The 24,092-nt window shown below is 42.8% G+C and overlaps 1 protein-coding gene across 2 annotated transcripts in view; it reads right to left on the bottom strand.

Moving 5' to 3' along the window:
* The window catches only part of Csgalnact1 (chondroitin sulfate N-acetylgalactosaminyltransferase 1), a 211,257-nt gene extending 204,570 nt beyond the window's left edge, over positions 1 to 6,687 (bottom strand). Inside the window, exon 1 of one of the 2 annotated variants that reach the window (XM_048330335.1) lies at positions 6,594 to 6,687. The gene's annotated coding sequence lies outside the window, so the exon portion shown is untranslated. Of the gene's footprint in view, positions 1 to 6,039; positions 6,073 to 6,593 lie in introns of those variants that run through there. The other variant, XM_048330336.1, reaches the window with a different exon arrangement.
* Between the last annotated feature and the right edge of the window lie 17,405 nt (positions 6,688 to 24,092).

The raw sequence follows: 24,092 nt of genomic DNA, 5'->3' as shown, positions 1-24,092 counted from the left end.
TACAGCCACCACACAATTCCCAGAACTGGCCAGCTCCAAAGTCTCCGATGCTTCCCTCTCTGCTGCATTCTAGCACAGAGCCTCTCCAGAGCACATTCACAAGCAATGGTTGTTCAATGTTTGTCACGCATGGATGGACGCCCAAGTAGCAACACCTTAACACTCTATTTTATCCAGATATTCTGCTTAGAACGTGCCTGCAAAGTGTCTTGATAAGAACATAAATGTTTTACAGGGATGTTCTCTCTCATCTTTTAAGCTACGGCGGGGGGGGAGAAGGGGGGAATTAAAATGGCATCTACAAAACCTCTAAATAAAACATGCTGAAGCAGACTCGTTGACTGATAAAAGTGCATTTCTTATCGCACTACCTCATGTCCAGAAATAAGTGCAAACACAATAATGAATGAAAACCAATGTTTTGCTGCTTTGTTAACCCTAAGAATTCCCAAGTCATTTTCCCAGCTGCCAGTTCAACAATTTTATGTTAGGTGGGAGGGGTGAAGTAAAAGAAAAAGCTGGGCATCTGTGGCTCAGGCCTGAATGCCTAGCTATCTGGGAGGTGGAGATCTGAGGATGGTAGCTCAAAGCCACCCTGGGCAGTAAAGTCCAAGGGGCTCTTGTCTCCAATTAATTACCAAAAAGGAAAAAGAAAAGCCAGAAGTGGAGGTAGAGCTGTGGCTCACATGGTAGAGTTCCCAGTCTTGAGTAAAAAAGCCTAGGGAAAGTGTTCAGGCATTGAGTTCAAGTCCCAGTACTACAAAACAAAACAACAACAACAACAACAACAAAAAACCACAAAGGTTCTGAGCTGGAGCCAGACAGACGTGGACTAGGTCCCAGCTCTTCCAACTACTTGACCTTCGGCAAGTGACTTATCTCCAAAACTTTGATTGTCTTATCTGCAAAATGCAGATAATAGCAGTGCATACTTTCTAACGTAGCTGTGCCAATTAAGTAAATAGCTTGAGTCTCACACTCAGGACAGCACTTGCTTCACAGTTAAGTGCTCCATATAAATGTAGCCATTTTTTTTTTATCACAGGAAGAGAAGAATTGCAGACACCATTTAATGAGGAACCTTTCCAAATATAATCATGGGCATTAAATTCACTGCGTAATCCAAAATGACTACCAGAATGAACTATCCTGAAAGCAACTAAGTCAATAACATTGATAACCATTAGCAGATATATGTATACATATTATATAATGTATATATGTTTATGTATGTATTTACTACTTGCCAAGACTTCTAGTCACCCCTACAGACCACACCATGAATGTCTGTACAGAATATGCCATATACAATAGAGCTGAACAGGGAGGTGAAGTCTAGCTTCTTTTCTATTTAGTAAACCTAACCCCTGGCTAGGCACTAGATGGTCCAGCACAGCAGAACTAGCAAGTTAGCAAGTTAACTTTGTGTAAGTTAGCACCTAGAGCTAATCTGCACAAAGCCAAGTCACGGGCTAGCAGCAGCCTGATTGCATGCATCAACCAAGACACAAACATTTCACAGTAGCTAACATACAAGAGAAAGAAGTTGTACTTTTGGGGGTACCCAGGATCTGTTTCAGAAATGGGCTTACAAGATCACTGAAGAAGCTGGGAACTAGTAGCTTACACGTATAATCCTAGGCTCCTCAGGAGGCTGAGATCTGAGGAGAGCAGTTCAAAGCCAGACCAGGTAGGATAGTCTACGGGACTCTTATCGCCAAATAACCAGCAACAAGCCAGAAGTAGAGCTGTGGCTCAAGTGCTATAGCGCTAATGAAAAAGTTCAAGGACAACACTCAGGGCCTGAGTTCAAGCCCCAGGATCAGCACAAACACATTTTTTAAAAATCACTGAAAATTACTTACAGAAAACTGCAAGCTGGTAGCATGTACCTTTAGAACACAAAAGCAAAGCTTGGCCATAGAGCTCAGTATAAATAGAAAATTCACATCTACATCCTCCCAGTTTCCTGCTTCCCTTTTCCTGCAACAATTCAGCTGTCCTTTGTGTATGCAAATAAAACAAAGTAGCAGATGTGACCCCAGGATAAGCAAATGTTATGCTCTGCACTGTCTAAAAACAACAACAAAAATTATCTGGGCAGCAAAGTGGTGTTGTGCTGAGTGATAGGTCCTCAACATCACACTGAAAATTCCAGCACACAGCTGTCATTTCCAGGCAGGTGGCATCTCTCAAACGCAGGCTCCTAAAAATAGCTCCCAGGTATAAAAAGCCACTCATTTCCTGCCACCTTAGGCATCCATAATCTTCATGAGGCTCAGAGCTGTGGACCATACTAAATTCTGGAGTTCTGCATAAAGAATAAGACCTGTGTTGTGGCCTCCGCTCAGCTATAGCCCGGGGAGAGAGCCAGGGAGGTTCCTGGCCATTCCCTCGCTAGGGCTTTAGAGCTAAAAGCAAACATCTTCCAGTTCTAGAAGAGCATTCTATTACGCAAACCCTTTGATATACACAGGATCCTAAAAGTAATCACAAGCATGCGCACTAATCAAAATGATGTTAAAAAAAATTACAACCTTCATGAAAATGTCATCCTCTTAACTTCGTGTCTTAATAAAAACTGATCTAGACCTTGATTTTTAAGAAAAGCCAGTGCACCCAGCACTGGTGGCTCACATCCTATAATCCTATTCAGAAGTCTGAGATCTGAGGATAATAGTTCAAAGCTAGCCCAGGTGGAAAATCCTGTGAGACTCTTACCACCACTTAAGCATCAAAAAAGCAAGTAGTACTACTGTGGATCGAGTGGTAGGGCACTAGCCTTGAGCAAAAAAGCTCAGGGACAGTGTTCAGGCCCTGAGTTTAAGACCCGGTACCAGAACAAAAAAGGGGGGGGAGGGGCTGGGAATATGGCCTAGTGACAAGAGTGCTTCCCTCATATACATGAAGCCCTAGGTTCAATTCCTCAGCAGAAGTGGCACTGTGGCTCAAGTTGGCAGAGTGCTAGCCTTGAGCAAAAAGAAGTCAGTGACAGTGCTCAGGCCCTGAGTTCAAGCCCCAGGACTGCCCCCCCCCCAAAAAAAAAGGAAGGAAGAGAAGGAGGGATGGAAGGAGGGAGGGGGAGGGAGAAGGAAAGGAAAGGAAAGGAAAGGAAAGGAAAGGAAAGGAAAGGAAAGGAAAGGAAAGGAAAGGAAAGGAAAGGAAAGGAAAGGAAAGGAAAGGAAAGGAAAGGAAAGGAAAGGAAAGGAAAGGAAAGGAAAGGACAGGAAAGGAAAGGAAAGGAAAGGAAAGGAAAGGAAAGAAAAGGAAAGGAAAGGAAAGGAAAAAGAGAAAGCTATTTTTAACTTTTTCACTCAAGGATAGTGCTCTACCACTTGAGTCATAGCTCCACTTCCAGTTCTTTTGGAAATTAGAGAGTCATGGACTTTCCTGCCCCAGCTGGCTTCAAACCACGATCCTCAGGTCTCAGCCTCCTCAGTAACTAGTATTATAGGCACCCAGCTGAGATAAAGCAATTTCAAGCACATTTTAAAAAGTAATAAGCTCCACCAAAGAAACACAGACAAAAACAAAAACGCTTTTAAATAGTAGACCAAAATCACAGATTTGATTTTCTTAGGTTGTTAAAATACAGAGATAATCAATTATTAACACACACAAATTGAAAAGGCCCCATTCTTAAAAATCTCCTTTGAACATTTAGTTATTTAAGAGCCACACTGCATCCATCCAAGACCACTTTCATTAATTTTAGGGCCTTGGTAATGCTTGTCAAGGATACCCTTATGTAGCACAGTATTCTATGTCGAGAAGAAGCAGGAACTTAAATGTCTCTTCTGCCTCCAAAGACAGGGTGGTAACAAATGACGGCCCGGAGTGATGCACTATGCAGAGGAGGCCCCTAGTGGCGAGCCTACCACCTTGGCTTGACCGGTCTTCCAAGGCTGTTTCATCATCAGGGCAAAATCAATAGGTAATAAAGTCTACCTCCGCTTATCCTCTTTAATACCTGCTAGTCCTGATGTACAGGCGGGCTATCCTTTGCCATCCCAAGGCCCTTTGGTTGAAATACAAAAATAAAAAAAAAAGGATGATGTGACCTGAAGAATAACTTCATTTCATTGTGAATTTCACATCCACAAACAGTTATTAAGTCCTCATGAAGCCACTGCATTGGACGAGGAGGAAGCAGAAGATCTAAGAAACCCAGTGAAACACGCTGTGGTTTCTTTTCTAGGTAATAGCATCTCATTGCTACTGCAGTGGGGAAAACATGAAGACTGGACAGTCCAATTCATCATTAGAGGACCGGATGATGGAATTTTACCGACAGGAAACCCCAGAAATCTTCCATACCACCATCCCCAGAGTGGCTTCTCATTTTCAGACATCCATGAGAGACATCTGTGGCTCTTCAATACAGGATGGGTGGACGGATGAAAAGTGAGATCATAAATATAAGAAACAACTGCAGTTCTTTTAAACGTTGATACATGCTAGATTTGGGAGATTTCCTGGAAGCTAAAGAAAGGCAAAGGCAAGAGAGTCACAAAGCATGTGCTACGCACTAGAATGACTGATTCTTCTTCCAGGTTGTACAATGGGCTTCGTGCATCTTAGAACCCGATTGCTGGGAGCCCGGGTGTCTGCCACTGGCAAAACACACTGTGCCTTCCACTCCCAGTGTCCGTGGAGGAATTCCAAAGTGTAGATCACACCCTACGACCCACTCGTGCAGTTCACAAATAGACAGGAGGCTTAAAACAAGGGTGCACGTAATTAAAGTGTGCCCACCCTGTGTTCTTTGGAGTCCATCCTGCGTGACGGTTTATTGGGCATGGCTCCTCCCTTGTTTATCCAGCAGTGGCTTTTTCTGGGGCTCGCAATGAGTGGTACCTTGGGGCGTTCTGCACTGCACTCTTAGTGACCTGCACAAGCCTGCCCTCTGCGTCTCTACCCAAGTTTGGAGGGACGTCTTTCCCCATTACCAAACCCGACCACGGCCGCCCTCAGCGCGGTGACTTTCACGCGGGGACTCTCGTTAACCAAAACCCCTGAAGAATTAAACACGTTCCATTTTCAAGTCGGTACAGAAAACAGCAGTTCCTTAACCTTATCGTTCACGACGTGAGACCAACCCTGACGACACCGACGTTTAAAAAAACTGCACGGAGCCATTGCACCGGGAAGGACAGTGGAGTTTGCGAACAGAAAGCACTCTGTGGTGTGTTTATTAGTATTTGCGAAGGCTGGCTGTTTTTGGCGAGCGCTGTATTGTTCTTATCTTTCCTCTCCCACCCTTCTTTCTCGGCTCCCGATGCAAAGATAAGTTCAAAGTCAGGACCCGGTGCAGGTGCAGGAAATGGAGCAGAAACCCAACTTTGCCTTGGCGGGTACGGCTTTCCGAGCCCCCGCCCCCTACCCAACCATCCTCCCACCCTCCGAACCCCCGGCCCCCACTCCAAGACCATGCCGTGGAGATTGCACCGATCCGGCGCACACTTTTTGGGGTGTGCCTCGATCTCGGGGCGCGGACAGGCTCACCGGGGCCGAAGGGCTCGCTGCCCTTCGACAGCTTCCCCGTCACAACCAAAATAAAACAATGGCAGCAAAGTAGGGGCGCGGGCACGTGTAGAAGCTACTCCCCCCCCCAACACCCCCCCCTCCACACCACACACCCTGAGAAAAGTAATTAAAGCAGCCAAGTGCCACGGCCAACGCTGGCGAAGCAGCCCCCGGACCCCGGCGGCCAGGCAGCCGGGCGCCCCGGCTCTCCAGCCTCCTCCGCGTGCTGTAACGTCCACCTGAAGGCGCAGCCCGAGCGGTTCCCGGCCCGGCAGGGCGACGCGGAACCCCTGCCCAGGGCCGAGGGCTGGGGAGCCCCCTGAGGACAGCGATCGCGGGGAGGAAAGGCGCCGGGCGCCGCAGCGTGGAAGCCGCCGAGGAGCCACCCCGAGCGGGGCGAGGTCGCAGCTGGGGCGCGCCGGGCACCCACGCGCGCGCGGAAGGCACGGCGCCGGGGACGCCCCCGCGCGGCGCTCCGCACCCGGCGCGCCCCGGGGAGGGGACCCGACTCACCCCAGGCGCCCTCCGCGCTGCCCGGCCCGCGCTCCCGCCGCCGCCGCCGCCGCGCAACTTTCCCTCCTGCGCGGCCCGGCTCGGCTCCACCTCCCGCTCCGGCAGCCGCGGAGCCTCCAGGGACCCGGGGGGCGGGGAGCGGCGTTGGCTCCGGCGGGCGGGCGGGCGGACGCGCGGGCTGAACCGCCGCCAAGCCCAGCGCCCGCCGCCGTCGCCGCCCGCCTCGGGGACCGAGCCGCCGGGATGGGGTCGCGCCCACCCTCCGGCCTCACCCTCTGCAGTGCGTCCCCTGCACCCCGTGATCGGAGTGGGGCGCCCGGCACCCCGGCGGGGACCACGCCGCGAGACCCCGGCGCTTTCCAGGGTTCCCGGAGCCGCGCGGGCACGGCGATCCCCGAGACGGGAAAAGAAAGGGGGGTTCGGACTGGGCGCGTCCCGGGCCCGGGGGAACAGAGGTCTAACCCCGGGTCTACCCTCCACATCGGCGCTCCTTGATCTCCCCAGACAGTTGCTCAACCCCCCCCCCCCCCCCAAACACACACACACACGCCTACCTCCTCGGCTTCCTTCGACCTCGCCACCCCGGGCCGAGCGGCGCCCACAAACTTTGTCAATGACACTTGGGGGAATTAATTCCGTAGCTGCTGCCTTGGCCTCCCCGCGCGGTGAGCTCGCCTGCCTTCCACAGCCTCTATGCGCGGCTAAGGTCAGAAACCTCTTTAACTCTGAGCCCTCACCGGAGGGAAGCGATGTCTGCAGAGACCCCTGGTGGACACCCGGGGGCCCTGGAGCGAACTGAGAGACCCGGGAAGAGCAGGGACAGGACCAGGGGCGAGAGGAGCCCAACACGAACACCTGCGGACCACCTCCAGACACCCCCACCCCCACCACCACCACGCCAGAGTACATTTTCTTCACGGATGCTGAGAGTATCCTGACGTGACCACTTCCAAATGTTGCCCGTTTGCACGCCAAACAGGTCAGCGTAGCAATCAACGCATCAAACGCATCATGCATATGAGTACATATCAATTTATACCAAGTCCTTAAGCTAATTCTAAATAGGGGTGGGTGCACCTCAATGCGTGTGAACACTATTATATGAAAGATATGAGTTGCCAAAGTGATAGAAACTAAATCATATGACAATTGAGGGGGAAATAAAACCACATTTCATCAACCAGAAAGAACGCTTTAGGAGGACCCAGCAAGGAGTTCTGTTACTGAGCTGTGTTGGAACTGTGCTTAGTCTCCATCTTCAACGAGAGAGGCAGCAGCAGATATAGAGAAAAGAGCCACCAGCCCAGCAGCTCTGTGCAGTGAAACCTGCAGAAGGCCAGGACCCTGCCGGCCCTGAGGACAAGGCCACGAATCACCAGGTTGAACCAATTCTCAACCCTGGGTGCTGAAATTGCAAGCATGCACCTTTGCACTGAGCTTCATCCAATTGTTAAGTTTACTCAAAATTAAGATGTTCTCTTGTGGATTTTTACCTTGTAAGGCATGTTGCTTGTTTAAACATTTTTTTTTCATAAACATGATTTAGGAATTGAAATATTTCACTGGAATTACCAAGGATGGAATAAACTGGGAAAGAGTGAGGAAAGATCTGACACCGTCAAGAAACAAGTATACTTATCACCTGACTTATGCAACTAAAATGGTTCTGTACATTACCTTTATAAGAATAACTTAAAACTTACAATAAAAAAGAATTACCAAGGACATAATGTAATGCTAATGATATGGTAACAGGAAGAAAACAAATAGAAAGTTCTAGAAATAAGTGAAGTCAAGATGCCAGTACTCAAAAAAAAAAAAAGATTCCAAAATAGTATGTGGTGGCCCAGTTTTACATTTATAAAAGGTATAATACATATGATATCTTCAATAACTTGTTTCTCAATGCAGAAATGTTGCACTGAGTTCAAGTCAGACTCAACTTCCTCAGGATCTCTGAGAGCCTGGTCCCAGAGCCATGACACTTGTGAAATCCATTCATTAAAGCTCAGTCACTTTACTTGCTAGAAGACACACTCAAGGGTTGTTGATGCTACTAATCAAGGTTATAAGATTTCTCAGATCATAGCACACCTGTGGTGTAGACCCGGGCAGGTCATTTGTTGTACAAAGATTAGAGACCAGCCAGACAGTCCTGCTGTGGGTAGCCATTCATCAAAATAGTAGCTGATTATATGCTGTACAGTCTACTGAAGGATACTTGAAAGTGTGGAAGGTATTTCTAAATAAATTTTAGAGTCATGCTTGACAAAAAAAGCTTGGTGGAGGGGCACAAACGAACCTACATGTTCAAAACTATTGTAACCCAAACATAATAGAGCTGGAGAAGGAATGCCTTCTTACATTAACATCTGTAAATACAAGCATCACAATGAGTGAGTTGTTTTCAGCTATGTTCAAACTTTCCCTCTCTCTATTCATGCCTTTTCTCCTTAGGCCTATGGAGGAGGAGCGACAGGAGGAGTGGCACCTCACATAGCTCCACTACCAAGCTTGCTTCTTCAAGTGTTCCCTGCTGCAACACTTCCAACAGCATAGTCCAGCATCACGAGACTGGCTTTCCCATGCTGCTTCTCTGTACTGAACTTCCCACTCCCTCCATCTATAGGAGGAAAAAGGGTGACAAGGGATCGTCAGAAAAAGAAGACAAGTGATTAGTCAAGGACTGGTCCACTTCTGGCCTACATTCCTGTGACATAAAATTCAAATAGATAAGCACAGAGATGCTCACCACCTTCTTTGTGTGAATTCACCAATATACAGATTGAGTTCACCCAATCCTTTATATATGACTTACAACACTGTTCTTAAATGTTTCTCTTGTGGGCCTGGGAATATGGCCTAGTGGTAGAGTGCTTGCCTCATATACATAAAGCCCTGGGTTTGACTCCTCAGCACCACATATATGGAAAAAGCCAGAAGTGGTGCTATGGCTCAGGTGGTAGAGTGCTAGTCTTGAGCAAAAAGAAGCCAGGGACAGTGCTCAGGCCCTGAGTTCAAGCTCCATGACTGGCAAAATAAATATTTTTTTTCCTTGTGATAACTCTAGTCTCTATTTCTTAAAGAACCTCTAACTTTAATAAGAGGGGGATCTCCACCTTTCGTTTTTTAATTATGGTGGATGGGCTTTTTAAATTATCATCATCTTTCCTAGCATTATTTCATCTTAAATAATTATTATGATTTAAGTCAATATCCGCCAAGTCCTGTCCCACTTTCAGGAAAGTTCTTTATACCCTCTAATACTATTCATATGTCCTCCACTAATACAAGGATGTGTTTCAATGACACACATTTTCTTTTTTTTTTCTTTTTTTTTTTTTTTTGCCAGTCCTGGGCCTTTGAACTCAGGGCCTGAGCACTGTCCCTGGCTTCTTCCCGCTCAAGGCTAGCACTCTGCCACTTGAGCCACAGCGCCGCTTCTGGCCATTTTCTGTATATGTGGTGCTGGGGAATCGAACCTAGGGCCTCGTGTATCCGAGGCAGGCACTCTTGCCACTAGGCTATATCCCCAGCCCCAATGACACACATTTTCATAAGAAGCTTTATTATCAAGAGTACAAGCAGGATGCATAGAGGTATACTTGGAGATATTAGAAGAGCTGGTGTACAAAATATTGATTCAAAAATAGGGGAAATGGTTTGGAGAATGGAAAGGTGAAAACAATTGGAATCAATAGCCCCTCTGTCCTCCCTCCCTCCCCCCAAAAATGCCTAGGGACCAATAACAAGTGGGATAATCACCAAAACTAAGTTGTAGAAATGTAAAGATGATGATGTGGAAAATAAGCTTAACTAATGGCAAAAACAAGGACATTTTATTACCTATTTTCCTGTTTGTCCAAGGCCACTGTGTAAAAGGGATTCATGGTACTTGTAACATACACACACACACACACACACACACACACACACACAAGTCTGAGGAGGATTTTGCCTTCAAACAGGAAGATTCCTTGGCTTCAAAAACCATGACCAACTTTCTGTTTTGTTTTGTTGTGGGGTTTTTTTGTTGTTGTTGTTGTTGCTTTTTGTCAGTGCTGGGCTTTGAACTCAGGGCCTGAGCACTGTCCCTGGCTTCTTTTTGCTGGAGGATAGCACTCTGCCACTTGAGCCACAGCGCCACTTCTGGCCGTTTTCTATATATGTGGTGCTGGGGGATCGAACCCAGGGCTTCATGTATACGAGTCAAGCACTCTTGCCACTAGGCCATATTCCCAGCCCCATGACCAACTTTCTGTAGACACAATCAAAGCAACTGAAGCAATTCCTGTGTGCCAAGCACGGCGGGCACACCAAAAGTGACTAAATAGCAGCCTTACTAAGGAACTTCCAATCTAGGAGAGAACACTGAGCTTAGCGGGACGAGGCCAGGCCGGTGGCTCATGCTTGTAATCCCTTTAACTCAAAATATGGACTTAGATGGGTTATAGTCTGAGGTTGGTCTATGGCAAAAGCTTGAGATCCCATCTGAAAAAAATAAACTAAAGCAAAATAGGCGGGGGCGGGGGGTGATAGAATGCTTGCTTAGCAAGTGTAAGGCCCTGCGTTTAAGCCCTACTATCAACTACCACCACCACTACTAACAAAGAGTTAGATGCAATACTTAAACATAGTGATCCAATGACCATAACATAAAAGACATGCAAGGAGACAGACAAGAGTCCAGCAGTGTTCCGAATGTAGACTATTGGGAGTCTCTGATTGACAGATAAAAACTTTCTTACACAGATATTAGTAGAGTGGTAATGTATGAATGTGAGAATATACTGCTGGCTGCTTAATCAGGATTTTCTTTCTTGCTGAAAGAACTTTAATGTTATTCAGGGCTGATCTCTATAAGGCTCCCATGAGTCCCTAAATGGTGATCAGAAATGCTATTGATATAGGAGGGAATAAGAAAATAAATCATGAGTGGCTTAAGCCAACAGGAGAATTAAAGTGACAAATGGCTGAACCTTTATCAATCTCCCAGAGGAGAGGTCTATCAATTAGAAGTAGAGCTAGGTACTGTTGGCTCAAATCTGTAATCCTAGCTACTTAGGAGGCTGAGAGCTGAGGATCAAGGATCAAAGTCAGCCCAGGCAGGAATGTCCATGAGATTCTGATCTCCAATTAACTACCACAAATCCAGAAGGGTAGGTGTGGCTCAAGAGGCAGTGTACCAGCATTGAGTGCAAAAGCTAAGGGACAATGCCCAGACACTAAGTTCAAGCCCCAGGTCTGCGCCTCACTCCCACCCCAAGAAAAGAAGAGAAATGTGATGAATGCGATGAATCCATCCCTTTAGCAAGCCACTTTTCTTCTCACCCCTTCAGGCTCTCAAGACCTCCCACTTGAAGACACAATCCCAGCGTTTGTTCCAAGACTTTGGGCCATCTGTTGGGAACCATCACCCCATCATGAAGCAGGGTGTGGTTCCCCCAGCCTAGACCTGCCCTGAGTCTCTGCGTGCCACCAGCTGCAGCTCCCCCTTAACCCTCTCTGTGTCTCAGGTAGCATTAATGATGGGCTTGGCTTCCTGCAGGTCTCACTCTCCCTCTGGGAAATATCTCTCAGTTGAAGCCTGGACTTCAGCCCTGTTATCTTGGCTTCTATTCAGGTTTCACTTCCTCCACCGGCTATACTGCTCTGTTTCTGAATCCTGCTCTGATCTTGACCATCTAGAAAAATTAACACAGACCTCTGCACCTGAAACATTGTGCCACTTGCGCTCCAAATCCCTTTGGCCCATACATCACTACTCAGATCAACAGCTTACTGTAACCTTTGAGGTATGATGGTTCTAGTCAACTCCAAAGAAGCCAGCCTTCTACCTGGATAGCTTCAATCATCATCATCATCATCATCATCATCATCATCATCATCATCAACAACAACAATTATTACTATTGTCACCATAAAAAGATTTTGACTTTTGGAAGAGAGTGAGGGAAGGGATGACATTGTCCAAAAACAAAGGTACTCTTTACCTGACTCATGTAACTGTAACCTCTCTGTATACTACCTTTCTAATAACAATTTAAAATTTTTTATGACTGTGACTTTAAACCTATTCCAGCCACTGCTCTAGGCCATATATCCATTAATGTACTTGCCACAGCTTATAAAGAACCTGAGCCCCAAAGAGATCACATAGTTCTCCCAAAGTCAGCAACCGGTAAGCCATGGGGCCAGAATTCATACCAAAGCCAGTTTCCTTCTTTACAAGAATGCCCCTAGGCTTACCCTATCTTAGAGCCACCGATCTTATTTTAATTATAGCTAAGAAAATCTTTCAGAACATTGTATGTACAGGGCAAAAATTAAAAAAAAAAAAGACAGGCTGGGGATATGGCCTAGTGGCAAGAGTGCTTGCCTCCTATACATGAGGCCCTGGGTTCAATTCCCCAGCACCACATATACAGAAAATGGCCAGAAGTGGCGCTGTGGCTCAGTGGCAGAGTGCTAGCCTTGAGCAAAAAGAAGCCAGGGACAGTGCTCAGGCCCTGAGTCCAAGCCCCAGGACTGGTAAAAAAAAATAAAAAATAAAAAAAAAGAGGTTCTTGACCATAGAAAATCTAGGAAGCATGAAACTCTAATACTCTCCTCTGAGAAAAAGGTAAACTCAGAATGAGGGCCTGGCCCACCTGCTTTCCAATCCAGTGCTCTCCTGTGCTCTTCCTGGTGCTCTAAATATAACCTGAGCATCACCAGTAAGGAGTGGTACTAATGACAGTGGGCCTCCACATAGGTGAGTTGCAGGTTCATAAGTTCAACTAACTTCAGATGGAAACTATTCCAAAACTATTGTGTCTTGCTGAACATGTATAGACTTCTGCTCCTATTTCCAAAGCCACACAATAGCATGATAATGTACAAAGCATTGTTACTGCATTGGGTACGGTCAGTCATCTATTGATTTAAAGCACATAGGAGGATATGCCCAGGTTCCATGGAAATACAGAAGGGATCTGAGCACCTCTGGGTTTTGGTATGTTCTGGATGCCTACATGACGATGAAAAGTTAAACACAGTTTTAATGAATGAATCACCTTCTTCAGGAATTGGCCATGTTTTCCAGTCCTATTGTCCTGTGTATTGCGCTTTGAAGTGATGATCCATGACACTAGCGTAGACCCCATTTCTTAAAGCAAGAACTAGAATCATACCAATAGCTTTTATATAACCACATAGAGGAGCATTTGTGTCTCTTCCCTCCCAAAGAGCAGAGACTTTTCCTTCCTCATCCTTTTTCACTGGCAACTTGGAAGTTTACCAGTCTCAGTCTCTGGATCTATAAACAGGGCTTCCCTTCACAGACGGCTTTTATCTTGATTAGGCAGAAAAACACACACTGATAAAGGGCTTTTTGAAGACTTCTGTCATCCTTAGGAGAATAAAGCCTAGGACAAACGGGGGGAGGGGTGGGAGGAGGTGGGTTTTAAGTCCCATCACTAGATGTATAGTTGAATGTTATTTTCAATATAATACGATGACAGATAAAATAACAAAATAAATATTTACTAATACCTCATTGCAGATTTGTCAAAGAACTGGAACCTATTCATTCACTATTTGCCTCTTTCCTCAGAGAGAGAAGAGGCAACCGGAGCTACCCCCACCCGCAAGTCTATCAGAAGCTCCAGCCAGTGTTGGCATGAGCAAGTCTCCTCCTCTCTTCTAGTCTTGTCACCCAACAACCCATTGTGAGACCTCGGCAGTGGAGCTGTATCCCAAAGCAGTTCAGAAGAAGTTGGCTGAATGCGGATGACGTTCTCTAGTCATGAGTTCCCCACAGCCATGTTCTGGCACAGACTTGATGCATCTCTGACTTTCTAGATACAATTAATTAGAGGTTCACTACAGCCATGCTATTTTGAACAGGTGTTTTAGTAACATCTACTAATATAATAACAGCCCTCCCAAGACTTAGTTCTTTTAGGTTCTCCTTCATCAAAGGCCCCACTCAGTTCCAGATAAATTGAGAGGCCAGCCAGGCAGCTTCTTAAAGCAATGATTTATAAGAGAAGACTGGCACCCCATTACAATAAATTGGAAATTTTGCCTTGGTTAGCTTGAATAAAATGTAATTGATCTCATTCTTACACATTTCTGAAATAAGCATTCTCAAACTGGGGAATACCACGGACACACTTGCACATGTACACACACACACATATCTCTGATGAGTAATTTGGCAATATATATGCTTGTGCTAAATAGTAACTACTTGCTACTTGCTGTCAGCTGAAATTCTGGCAAGTGCTCTACCGCATGTGCCACACCCCAGCTGAAATCCTAAAACCAAACGATGTGTGGCATAATGCTTACTGAAGTGAATGGATACTAAAATTTAAAACCATTTAATGTATTTCCTAATATGTCTCGCTCAGAAAATCACAAAAGAAAATGGAAATGCAATCAAGAATTGCAGAAAAATGGAAAACAAATTCATCATTGACCAATGCAGCAAATGAGGTGACAGTCTCTCTATACCGCTTGTTCCAAACAAGTTTCTTTCCACTCCCAGTAAAAAAATGTTAAATAACTGATCAAAGAATGTAAATGGAGGTGTGCTGTATTGGTAGAATAGAGTGCACCAAGGAAAATCTTGTACTACAGGAAGGAAGAAAGAGAGAAAGAGAGAAAGAAAGAAAGAAAGAAAGAAAGAAAGAAAGAAAGAAAGAAAGAAAGAAAGAAAGAGAGAGAGAGAGAGAAAGGAAGGAGGGAGGGAAGTAGGGAGAGGGAGAGTGGAAAGAAGGAAAGGAGGAAATGAAGAAGGAAGGAAGGGAAAATTAACTCTACTACTTTGGAAAATAGGAAGTTAGTTTAAAAAGAACTGAACATGAAATACTCATTCGTCTGATCCAATCATTCCATTTCTAAATACTTGCATACAAGAAAATGTATATTCACCCAAAATTTTGTATAAAAATGTTCAAGTGGTGCTCTTCGTAATAGACAAAAACAAAGCAGCCCAAATGTCCTTGGCAGTTGAATACATTTTAAATATTCATAGTATTTCTATCTACATAAGAGTACTTACTGGGCAAAAAAAGAAAGAAAGAAAGAAAGAAAGAAAGAGAACCAGACACTAGGCAACATCAATAAATCTCAAAACAATTATGCTGAATGAAAGATACTTTACTAGAGTATATACTGCGAATTTTCATGTAATAAAACTCTAGAAAATGCAAATGTGCACAATAACAGAAAATAGGTCATCAGTCACTCAGGTATAGGGTATTCAGCATGAGAAAGAGGAAAATTACCACAATGCAGGATAAAACTTTTAGGGTGATGGATAAGTTCACAATCTTGATTGGGTGATAATTTTACAAATGTATCTGTGTGCCAAAAATCAGCAATTTGCATACTTTAAAAACATGCCATTTATTATATGTTAATTATACTCTACAAAATTTTTAGATTAAAATTCAAAAACGGGCTCCAACTTTTCAATGGACAACTTCTTTATCAGGAAGAAGTTTTGGAGAGTAAATTAAATTATCCTCATCTTTCTGCTCAAAGTCTAATACATTGGTTCTCCAAATTAGTACATCTACAAATATCTGAATGGTCATTAGAAATGAAAATTCCAGTGTTTTACCTAGAAAGATGCAGGACAACATGTAACTATCAGCCTCCCCATAATAAAGGTAAATACTTATATGTGTATCACATATTTTGCTCATGAATATGATGTATCAGACACAATCTACAAATTATTATATGTAACATATCATCTTCTATATCATAAAGCACGTAGAATGCTTTTGTTGACTTTGCGAAACACTCTTGTTATACCTATGCTTGCAACTGAGGAACAATATGAATTTTCCTTAATAATTTTGTATGGAGGGCTGGGGATATGGCCTAGTGGCAAGAGTGCTTGCCTTGTATACATGAGGACCTGGGTTCGATTCCCCAGCACCACATATACAGAAAACGGCCAGAAGTGGCGCTGTGGCTCAAGTGGCAGAGTGCTAGCCTTGAGCAAAAAGGAGCCAGGGACAGTAGTGCTCAGGCCCTGAGTTCAAGGCCCAGGACTGGCCAAAAAAATAAAAATAAAAAATAATTTTGTATGGATATGTAAACCAAAATGAGGCATTATTTATTGGTTGCATTGTTTATTAATGATGTGAGAGACTTCTCTGCTGAATTTGGTGATAGTTTGTAGAAGAATATGTTCTCAATGTTTTTTACTATTCATAATGTAATAGCCACAAAAATGATATGCTTTAACTTACGTGATTAACATTTCTTTGTCAATGTCTAGACAATCAACAAAGCCAGAAATCAAGCATGGTTTGTCATTGTCAATGTTCACAGTATACATTTCCCACTTGGCCAACATGGAGCTCCTACTGAATGCGGAGTTGAGATGAGGTACACCTCATGAGGCATACCACATGTAGGAGTTCCAGAACATAGGCATGAACAGGCGTGAACTCTAGAATACAGACAACACACTAAGTGTGGTGGCTGAGTTTGGAATTCTAGCTACTTGGGAGGGGGAGGGGGAGGGGGAGAAGAGTTTGAAATCCCAGCTGAAAAATAACCTAAATGCAAAAAAGATATGGCCCAAACAAAAGAATCCCAAGATCCTAATTTCAAACTCCAATATCACCAGAAAACCTAAAACCAGAAAAGATCAGTAAAACAGTAAAGATCAGTAAAGTTAATAGGAGTACAGTTTCGAATATTTATAATATTTGCTTCTAATGTAATGTATAGAATTGTACATTTATATAACTTGATGTTTAATGATTTTTCTGTAATTAACTCATAGTGTTCTCTGAAATTTAATAGTTAGCTTTTCAAGAAATGGATGTAAATTGGTTTTAACACACTCCTGGCTCCAAGCCAACCTTCTGGGATTAATTCCTCTGGGATTGGGTTTCAGTCAGGAGTTTATCTGTTAATATCTTCCAAGATGACTCTCATTTAAGACACTGGTGGATAATCTAATTGCTTTGATGGAGGGGGGAGGCGTGTAAACTCAGGACCTGGAGTTCTCCCTCTTTTTTTTCCACTCATAGCTGGTGCTCTACCACTTGAGCCATACTTCTAGTTCCAGATTTTTGCTGGATAATTGGAGATAAGTCTCAGATTTGTCTTCCCAGGCTGGCTTAGACCCACAATCCTTAGATCTCAGCTTCCCGAGTAACTACATTATAGATTACAAGTGAGAGCCATCAGTGCTTGTAGATTAGCTCATCATCAGAGTAGAGCCCTCGTGAATGGGACTAGTAACTTTCTGATACAGCAATAGGTGCGTGCCTGCCCCTTTCTCTATGTGAAGAGAGAACTACAAGGAACTGTCTACAAACTGAGAAAGCAAGACCTCATCAGAGACCAAATCTGCTGGCACTTGGATCTTAGATTTGTTAGACCAAAATATGAGAAATGTGTGTATTTTATAAGCTATGCAGCCCATGGTATTTTGTTATAGTATCCTGAATTGACTAAGACAGTAAGGTAATTTTCAAAGACAACATGTTACAAGGAAAGGATACAGGACTCAAGTTCTCATTCTAGTGCAGTAACTCAATCATATGGCTTTGGGCAACTCATTAATCTTATTTTCCTAATCTAATAGGGTGTAGGACTGAGAAAGGATTAGTTTTTAAAAGATTTACTTACTCACTAAAGTATTTATAGGTTTAACGATCTAATAACCATGGCTTTCTTTAACATTATTCAGGAAATTGGAGGGAAAAGAATGTTAAGCTGGAAGGTAAATTAAGATGACATTGCCAAAAGGTTTTGGGGTTGAGAACACAGTTTGTTATGCCATTCCTCTACTTTTGAGTAGGCTTGAATTCCATAATGGAAATTTCTTAGAAAGCCATTAATGTGTAATAATAGAATCCTTTTTCTCATTAAAAATATATTTCAGGGCTGGGGATATGGCCTAGTGGCAAGAGTGCCTGCCTCGGATACACGAGGCCCTAGGTTCGATTCCCCAGCACCACATATACAGAAAAATGGCCAGAAGCGGCGCTGTGGCTCAAGTGGCAGAGTGCTAGCCTTGAGCGGGAAGAAGCCAGGGACAGTGCTCAGGCCCTGAGTCCAAGGCCCAGGACTGGCAAAAAAAAAAATATATATATATATATATATATATATTTCATATATCCTAACATTTCTAAATTTCCTCTTCATCTTTTTGTTTTTGAGTTTGTTGTGGGGCATAAATTCAGAGCCTGGACACTGCCCCTGGGCTCTTTTGCTCAAGGCTAGTGCTCTACCACTTGGAGCCATAGTGCCATTTCTGGTTTTCTGGTAGATAGAAGTCTCAAGGACTTTCTTGCCTGGCCTGACTTCTAACTACTATTAGATCTCACCCTCCTGAGTAGCTAGGATTATAGGCATGAGCCACCAGCACTTGGCTGATTTCTAGATTTCTGAATGGAACAGGCCTCAGGAATTTATATCTATGATGTGTTTGTTGCGTGAAAATCTCTTCACAGTCTCCTGGTAAATCCATGACTGAGGTAGATTCTCATAACCTGCCAGGTTCTGAAAAACCATGTGGGCCATACTGTGAAGACCGCCAATCTGAGTTTCTGTTGTCTCCCCGCTGTGTCAAACAGAAGCCGAGTGAGGAGAAAGAGGGTGAGTGGCCAAGGTTGATGCAAATCCTCCAAGTCCTCAGGCGCCAATACTTATTCAAAACACAGCCTGCTTTGAGTAACATGCAACATCAGAGGCAATCATCCCCTCCCTTATCATTCAGAATAAAAACAGTATAGAAATGGTGAGATAACACAATTAGTTCTATCAACTAGGCTTTCATAGAGAGAGTTCAGCAATACAATAAGTACATTTTCCTCAATCTAAGTAATTCTAAATATACTCAGCTATTTGTGTAGTAGGTACTTTTTGAGGATCTATCATCCATGAGGCAATATTGAGAATTTCAATCAATTTAGTATTTTTGATATACCTAATTACGAATAATTATATCAATAATGCTAGCAAAAATGTTGTTTGTTTTAGGTTTCTTTCTAAATTCCACAGAATGAAATTACTTGTGTTAAGGCTTAGGTTACTAGACATACTGGCATTTTTAAGCAAGAAAAATTATGTGTATTCTGCATTAAACTAATATTAAAGATGTAGATCAGTTGAAAGTAAAAATGGTAGGAAAAATATACTATGCAAAGAGTGGCTACATTACCATCAAAGTAGGTTTCTTTGCAAAGAATGTTAGTGGAGATGGGAGGAAGGAAGAGGGTCATTGCAATTTTGGTCATTGTAGAATTATATAGAGTGAGTTCTCTAAGAAGACATAACAATCCTAAATATGCATGCATCAAACAACAGAGCTTCAAAATCCATAAAACTAGCAAGTAGAACTAAAGATGACGCAGGAAGATCCGCATTCTCTGAGCTCATCACAGGTCTGGAAAGGAAACGTGTGACCCTCCACATTAAGCAGAGTTTTTTGAAAGGGGTTAAAGCGGTACCAGGTCAGTAGCATCCCTGAACACACACAAGAAGGTAAAACAAATTCTTCTTGAGGAAAGCAGTTTTATGTGGGTCCCAGGGATTTCAGCTGATTAGAATCCACCCACATAGAAAAGGATGGTGCAGGAGTGTCAAGTATGTTGGGAATTTAAGCCACCACAATACTATAAACCTTACCTAGTAATTCTCAGCTCCTAATGCCAAACAGATACACAGACTTCAGGATGGAGATGACCGTATTTGGAAGGTAGTTTAGAAAAGCTGACAAGCCAAGTCACCAGCCACTTCATGGGTTTGTTGTCTTGGTAACGAAGGCAGCTGTGTGAACTGTTTTCTATTATTTTCCAATCTTGTCACACAGAAAATTTCCAAATGGGAGAGCAGATGTACCATGGGTATAATTAGTCTCCCCCAAAAATGAACCATTAAAATAATGTTAGTCGATATAAGGAAGAAAGAGAATCTAAACAAAAGGGGGAAGAAAGCAAACAGAAACCTAATCCCAAAGGGTATATGAAAGATTCTGCAATGGGCCTTCACTCTCTACAGTTGGGATTTAAGAAAGCAGAGGGGAGCAGGGTACCCTCAGACTCCAGTCAGAGTGGGAATAAGACCCTCACACCCCCCCCCAAAAAAATCACTAGTACAGAGGGACAAAACTTCACTGGAGCTGTGTGCCAGTGGCTCATACCTGTACTCTTAGCTACTCAGGAGGCTGAGAGATGGAGAGTGGTTTGAAGCCAGCCCAGGCAGGAAGTACTGACACTCTTATCTCCAATTAATCACCGAAAAAGCTGGAAGTGGCTTATAGCTCAAGTGGTCAAGCACTAGCCTTGAGCAAAAGGAACTCAGGGACAATGCCCAGGCCCAGAGTTCAAGCCCCAGGATCTGCAAAAACAACAATGAAAACTTCACTGGGGAAATTGGCAAAGAGGAAAAAAATAACGGTTTATGGGGTCGGACCTTCTAAATGGAGTTTGTGACACCACCACCCTCTAAAGTGAGAAAATAATCCTGCACACACCCAATCAAGAAAACACAGATTGGAAGGACCTCATACCCAAACAGTAGAGCCGAGTTAGCAGAAAAGTGGATCACGAAGAATTTACGTGTTATGTACTGGCAGCTTTCTGCAGTCAACCACGTTTTCCCCACCAATATCTGGAGAGTGGAAATGTCAACAGATACAGCTTGCTCTTGGTTGGTTTAGATAGTTAGCTAACTTTAAGTCAGCAGGATTTTTCACTATAATGGGAAATGTAACGACTTTTTCTTAGACGTTCAGCATGTAAAAGAGACCAGGGGTCTTATTTTTCCTTTTCCTACCCCCTACCCCCACTCTCCAAATCTCCCAGTTTAGGAAATAAGTTTTAGTGGACCAATAAGCCAGCTAGGAAACAAAAGTCAGAGTTATCAGGAATTTCAAAAGATAAATCCTCAGGGTCTAGCAAATAACAGATAAAACAAGAACCATTGATTTCTTGGTAAACTGGCTTCAATTTTTTTTTTTAAATTAAGAACTATGCCATTTTAAAAACCATGCACTTTAGGTTCTCCTCCACATAGGAAGGGAAAAAATGAAATTACAGACATCTTTACATTTAAAAATAAAGTTTCTAGTTGTATGTGTATGTTTTAACTAAAACAAATGTCTAGAAGTCCTAGAAACTTGGAATTACTTCAGTTTGGAATTATTGAGTTAAAAGATATTCATTTGAAGAACAATTTTTGCTTCATTTTTATTTTGTTAATTTAATTTTATAATATTATTTTCTTTGCCAGTCATGGGGCTTGAACTCAAGGCCTAGGTGTAATTATTTTTACTTTTATCGAATGTATTGCTTTTACATATATGTATATATGTATACGTGTGTATATGATACATAAATAAAGGCATACGTACACATACATATAAAGGCATATGCATAACATATGCATATGTATGCATATATATGGATACATATGTATATATGTATGCACACAAACACGCTTTTCTATTTTTATTCCTTTTCGTTTTCAGGAGAGAACATGAACACCGTTTCTACTACATCAAGTTATACCGGCGAGTTTCTCTCATTTGAGGAAATCCAGGAGTCCATCTGTGTGCAATAGATCAGCCTCATCCCAGGACAACCCCCAGGCATTCACTCCTGGGACCTGCATCTGGAGACTGATGACACAGTCTCCTTGGCAGGTAAACATGGGACTAAATATTTTACAGCAGCAATGGACTGGGAGGATCCATGGGAAGAAACGAATTCCCATGTTATGTGAGGAAAATGTAATTCTCCTCCATATCATTTACCATTCTCACCAAAAACACCCATGGGATTGAGGAAATTGCTGGAGTATTAATCTCAAGGAAATATTTAAGTCACATTCTTAAATTTAAATTTTTTATGTGTCCAAAGTTACTTCCCAGAAAAACTACAATGGCCGACAGTGGTGTGCGCATGTGTGTGCGCGTGCACGCGCCCGCGCCGCCTGGATTCTGCCCCTTAGTATTTTGGCTCAAGGCTGGAGTTCTACCATCAAGCAAACCACACCTCTACTTCTTGATTTGCTGGTTACCTGGAGATAAGAGTCTCCTGGACTTTCCTGCCCAGGCTGGCTTCAAACTGTGATCCTGAGATCTTACTGAGCTAGGATTACAAGGGTGAGTCATCAGTGCCTGGCTCAATTAATGTATTCTTGTAAATGTTTAACATTGTTAGGTGTCAAGGAATCACAAATGCCAACAAACATGAGAGTATGATGAATGAAATTGGATAAGATAAACCACATGGCAATTGCTAATGTTGAGAACGGAGAGCATCAGCATTCTTTTACAAGACTGATTAGAATCCAGTTTGCTATAACTTACGTGGACAGTAATTTGGCAGCAATTCATCTTAGTAACTGATAAATAATTAATGCTGCTATGAACATTCTTCCATACCAGTCTGCTGAGTAAATATTTAGAGTGCATTCCTGGGGGACATAGATCTTCAACTTTAGTAGATAATATCAAACATCACTTTCCACTGCCCATACTCCTCAGCGCTTTGAGATTTTCCACTATCCCAGGTTATTAGTCCTACTTGTATCTGATTTTTTTTAAAATTCCTTTCTTTGCAGTGATGAGGATTTAACCTGAGCCAGTCTTATTATTAAGAGTTTCTTTTATTATATAAAAGCATATTGAGATTACTAATTTGCATTTTCTTTTTTCTAATGCATTTTATTGATCACTTAAAATTAGTCATTTATGAAATGCCTAGATTTCTTGCCCATTTTTGTAATTATTGGACTATTTGTCTTTTACTTTAAATGCATAGAACATAAATGGATAATTTTTTTTCAGAATTGGCTGTGTATTCCATAATGGTAAAAATACCTATTTCTGAATGACAGAATTATGAATGATGTTTACTTTCTTACTTGTGCTTTTCTGTACTTCTCTAGTTTTTCTATAATGATTATTATTTTCAGAAAGTTAAGCACTGGGCAATTCTCAGGAATGGCTCTTGCAAACAGTACTGTCTGTGGACTATAGCTTGAATGCTAAACTGTTAAATTTATGAGATGTTTGGATGATTTAATGCTGAACTCTTAAATTTATGGGATGTTTGGATGATTTATGAAAGTGATCCTCAGACTATTATAAGGTGTTCTACAGCTAAAATTGAGTAATAGCATCCTTTTCCAATTCGAAATAGTTTCATTTATTTTGTTTAATGACTTAGAACCAAATTTAAAACATCAGGCTACACATACACATACACACACACACACACACACACACCAATGAATTTTTAACGTGCTAAACTGGATCCAGCAGGAGTAAGAGTGATGAGAAATCTCTGAGCCATAATTAGGATAGGAAAATTTCTGCTTTTGACATTAGGATTCTTATTTGTACAGTATCTTCTGACATAGAGGTATTGTTATACTGATAAGCCACATTAAAAGTTGCTTGTCTCATACCCTAATAATTATCCAACATTAGTCAAACAACTCTACCTATAGCATTAAAAAGAAACGAAGCATGATGTTTGATCCCAAAGAATTTGCCATCTGCTTTGAGAAGTAAATCAAGCAGCTATGATTTGGATGTGCCTTCCAAGTTCAGATGCTGGAGCTTTATCTTCACCATAACAGCTAAAAAGTGGTGGAACCTTTAAAAGGCAGAGTCTAGTGGAAAGCAGTTATGACATGGAGGTTCACCCTCACGAATGAATTCATGTTGTCTCTCAGCGGTCAGTCAGGTATGGGGGCGGGGCTTGGAGTTGTTCTTTCAAGAATCAGTTGTTTTCTACAACCACTCTGGACAGCAGTCTGGAGGTTCCTCAAAAAAATTAAATAGAGACCTTCCCTACAACCTAGCCCTACCACTCCTGGGCATCTACCCAGAACATCACAGCCAGGATACAGTAAAGACACTTGTATATCCATATTCATTGCTACACTATTTACAATAGCCACGTTATGGAAACAGCCCAGATGAGTGGATCAAAAAAATATGGTACCTATACACAATGGAATTTTTACACAGCCATTAGAAAGAACAATGTTATATTATTTGCAGGGAAATAGGC

The sequence above is a fragment of the Perognathus longimembris genome, chromosome 21 (genome assembly GCF_023159225.1).
Source record: "Perognathus longimembris pacificus isolate PPM17 chromosome 21, ASM2315922v1, whole genome shotgun sequence".
NCBI lineage: Eukaryota > Metazoa > Chordata > Mammalia > Rodentia > Heteromyidae > Perognathus > Perognathus longimembris.
The sequence above is the reverse complement of the archived record's forward strand: the minus strand, read 5'-3'. Positions and strand labels throughout refer to the sequence as shown.